A 4,620-nucleotide genomic window follows, 5' to 3' on the forward strand; every position below is an offset into this window, starting at 1 on the left:
CGCAACAGCTAACCGCGGCCACTCACGAGCGCGGCCGAAACGGAACTGCCGCTCCAAGAAAGTACTAGAACCGAATATACACTCCTGGAAATTGAAATAAGAACACCGTGAATTCATTGTCCCAGGAAGGGGAAACTTTATTGACACATTCCTGGGGTCAGATACATCACATGATCACACTGACAGAGCCACAGGCACATAGACACAGGCAACAGAGCATGCACAATGTCGGCACTAGTACAGTGTATATCCACCTTTCGCAGCAATGCAGGCTGCTATTCTCCCATGGAGACGATCGTAGAGATGCTGGATGTAGTCCTGTGGAACGGCTTGCCATGCCATTTCCACCTGGCGCCTCAGTTGGACCAGCGTTCGTGCTGGACGTGCAGACCGCGTGAGACGACGCTTCATCCAGTCCCAAACATGCTCAATGGGGGACAGATCCGGAGATCTTGCTGGCCAGGGTAGTTGACTTACACCTTCTAGAGCACGTTGGGTGGCACGGGATACATGCGGACGTGCATTGTCCTGTTGGAACAGCAAGTTCCCTTGCCGGTCTAGGAATGGTAGAACGATGGGTTCGATGACGGTTTGGATGTACCGTGCACTATTCAGTGCCCCCTCGACGATCACCAGTGGTGTACGGCCAGTGTAGGAGATCGCTCCCCACACCATGATGCCATGTGTTGGCCCTGTTTGCCTCGGTCGTATGCAGTCCTGATTGTGGCGCTCACCTGCACGGCGCCAAACACGCATACGACCATCATTGGCACCAAGGCAGAAGCGACTCTCATCGCTGAAGACGACACGTCTCCATTCGTCCCTCCATTCACGCCTGTCGCGACACCACTGGAGGCGGGCTGCACGATGTTGGGGCGTGAGCGGAAGACGGCCTAACGGTGTGCGGGACCGTAGCCCAGCTTCATGGAGACGGTTGCGAATGGTCCTCGCCGATACCCCAGGAGCAACAGTGTCCCTAATTTGCCGGGAAGTGGCGGTGCGGTCCCCTACGGCACTGCGTAGGATCCTACGGTCTTGGCGTGCATCCGTGCGTCGCTGCGGTCCGGTCACAGGTCGACGGGCACGTGCACCTTCCGCCGACCACTGGCGACAACATCGATGTACTGTGGAGACCTCACGCCCCACGTGTTGAGCAATTCGGCGGTACGTCCACCCGGCCTCCCGCATGCCCACTATACGCCCTCGCTCAAAGTCCGTCAACTGCACATACGGTTCACGTCCACGCTGTCGCGGCATGCTACCAGTGTTAAAGACTGCGATGGAGCTCCGTATGCCACGGCAAACTGGCTGACACTGACGGGGGCGGTGCACAATTGCTGCGCAGCTAGCGCCATTCGACGGCCAACACCGCGGTTCCTGGTGTGTCCGCTGTGCCGTGCGTGTGATCATTGCTTGTACAGCCCTCTCGCAGTGTCCGGAGCAAGTATGGTGGGTCTGACACACCGGTGTCAATGTGTTCTTTTTTCCATTTCCAGGAGTGTAGATATTAAAATTTTGCCGTTGAGGTGAGTTTTGAACTCACGACCCTCCATACAACAGTCTAGTATCATAACCACTAGGCCACAGTTACTGTGCTACCCGGATTCTTCTACGACTGGGGCGGGCAGGAATTCTGCACGTGTGCGGTGCACTTGCACGTGTGCAGTTAACAGGTGTTCTGTGTGCTCACAGGGGCAAGCTGGCCACCCGCTTCTCTCCCCTCCCCACCATACCCTCTGTCCGCTCCTTCCCCTGTAATGCGTTTTGTTTCCTAGCTTGCTTTATTGAGTGAATGAATAAGGTTAGTAGGAGTGCTTGAAAGAAATCATGGTTTGAAAGAGTACCTATTACCTACGATACGTTTTATTTAATTATCACAGGTGGAGTTTACAATACTTTAATATCTGGAACAAAATTTCCACATACAGACAAACACAAACAGTTACGTAAATTTTCATCACTGATGTTTGCTCTTAACCGAGACTTATTAATTCAGCAAATGGTTTTCCAGCTCTTGCTATATTAAGCGCAGTCTTTTAACTTGCACATACCGCTGGGCTATTATTGCTGTCGTCCTGAAAACTTGAAAACAGTGCTCCATAAAATGTTAAACCAGTTAGATGAGAGACGTGACGAGAGAAAGTCGCAGATCTCTCGTGACAACAGCAACTACGACAAATTCAAATGGCTCTGAGCACTATGGGACTTAACTGCTGTGGTCATCAGTCCCCTAGAACTCAGAACTACTTAAACCTAACTAACCTAAGGACATCACACACATCCATGCCCGAGGCAGGATTCGAACCTGCGACCATAGCGGTCGCGCGGTTCCAGACTGTAGTGCCTAGAACCGCTCGGCCACTCCGGCCGGCCAACTACGACAGGTTCATCTGGTATCGTCAGATCGCTCTTCTTAAGCTCAGTCAATTTCCCCATCCGCTCAGAATCCGACAATAAATTGTACTCGTCCTTGTGAAATTTATTATAATGGCCTTCAATACCAAACTCCCGTTGACCAGCGAGAATACTGCCACATATTAAACATTCCGAATTTTCACGTTTTTGCACAAAGAAAAAATGATTCTCCCATTACTTTTTAAAAGATAGCAAATCTCCACTTCTCCGTTTCTTGAAATACAACGTTCACTACATAGTGCTTGCTTCGCATCAACGCCTGCAGCTTAGCCTGGCACTACACTGCCGCAACGTGCCGGCTGTCGCCACAGCCCCGGTCGACAGCTGCACGCGAGCAGCACACGTACAGCACTGTGCACTCATGAGCCGCGTGCAACGTTTGCCCGCCCCTGTTCTACAACATCACTTACAAACTCACTTGGGAATTATTTTATTTTTTAAACATAATCTACACTGAAACTTCCTGGCAGATTAAAACTGTGTGCCCGACCGAGACTCGAACTCGGGACCTTTGCCTTTCGCGGGCAAGCGCTCTACCAACTGAGCTACCGAAGCACGACTCACGCCCGGTACTCACAGCTTTACTTCTGCCAGTACCTCGTCTCCTACCTTCCAAACTTTACAGAAGCTCTTCTGCGAACCTTGCAGAACTAGCACTCCTGAAAGAAAGGATATCCTTTCTTTCAGGAGTACTAGTTCTGCAAGGTTCGCAGAAGAGCTTCTGTAAAGTTTGGAAGGTAGGAGACGAGGTGCTGGCAGAAGTAAAGCTTGAGTACCGGGCGTGAGTCGTGCTTCGGTAGCTCAGTTGGTAGAGCACTTGCCCGCGAAAGGCAAAGGTCCCGAGTTCGAGTCTCACGTAGAAATTGTTGTTGGTGTGCTGCTGTAAATTTTGTGAACTTGGACATCTGTTCCTACCTGTGTGAGGGTGCAGGCATAAAAAAAAAAAAAAAAAAAAAAAAAAGTCTCGGTCGGGCACACAGTTTTAATCTGCCAGGAAATTTCATATCAGCGCACACTCCGCTGCAGAGTGAAAATCTCATTCTGGATAATCTACACTGGTTGAAAATGTTAAAATTTTTATGTGCATTACTTCAAGATGTAAAAAAAAGTTAGTAATTTTTTATATAGAAGGCTGGAATGTGTTGGTCACGTCCAGAAGAGGATGGGCACCAGGTTGAGGAAGTTGAAACAAAGTTTGAGAGACAAGTTACTTTCTGATGGTAAAACCATAAGAGGCAGGCTGACAGACAAAATGATTGATGAACTATGGCAGTATTATGGGATGGTCACATGGAGGGGGCTTGCACCCCTTGTTGTTTTGCGTGGCACTATCGTAAAGCGGTGCGGGTCTCCCGCATCGTTCCCCTACGCTCTGTAAACAAGCATGGGACTTCATTTCCATTTTCATCACAGGACAGGCCTACACTGATGTTTTAAGCACCTTCTTGCTTCCCACTGTTGAAGAGCAATTCGGGGATGGCGATTGCATCTTTCAACACGATCGAGCACCTGTTCATAATGGACGGCCTGTGGCTGAGTGGTTACACGACAATAACATCCCTGTAATGGACTGGCCTGCACAGAGTCCTGACATGAATCCTATGGAACAGCTTTGGAATGTTTTGGAACGCCGGCTTCGTGCCAGGCCTCACCGACCATCATCGATACCTCTCCTCAGTGCAGCACTCCGTGAAGAACGGGCTGCCGTTCCCCAAGAAACCTTCCAGCACCTGATTGAATGTATGCCTGCGAGAGTGGAAGCTCTCATCGAGGCTAAGGGTGGGCCAACACTGTATTGATTTCCAGCATTGCCGATGGAGGACACCACGAACTTGTAAGTCATTTTCAGCCGTGTGTCTGAATAGTTTTGATCACATAGTGTATTCAAGCAGTAGAAAATAATTTGTCTCTGTCAGGAATGTAAATTCCTCCTCGATGAAAATCAGCACAGGTGTACCACAAGAAGCTATTCTCGGACTCTTCTTCTTCTTCATTACAGCAATCAATAATTTGCCTACAACTAGCTCACTCTGTTATGTGTTATGCCGATGAAACAACACTACTTGCCACCTATCGAAGAAGTTCAGATCTGAATACTGTTGTGTACTTACAAATGGATGGAACTGGAGCTGGTGCACTGAGACAGTTCCTGATTGGCGCCACATGTGACGCTTTGAAGTTCACCGCCAACCACAAGCGTGGCCC

At 49.7% G+C, this 4,620-nt stretch overlaps 1 non-coding gene across 1 annotated transcript; it reads right to left on the reverse strand.

The window, feature by feature from the left end:
* Nucleotides 1–2,896: 2,896 nt before the first annotated feature.
* Nucleotides 2,897–2,971, reverse strand: Trnas-cga. The gene has a single exon. It is a non-coding gene; the product is annotated as a tRNA-Ser (tRNA).
* Nucleotides 2,972–4,620: the final 1,649 nt, after the last annotated feature.

The sequence above is a fragment of the Schistocerca americana genome, chromosome 11, assembly GCF_021461395.2.
Source record: "Schistocerca americana isolate TAMUIC-IGC-003095 chromosome 11, iqSchAmer2.1, whole genome shotgun sequence".
Lineage (NCBI taxonomy): Eukaryota > Metazoa > Arthropoda > Insecta > Orthoptera > Acrididae > Schistocerca > Schistocerca americana.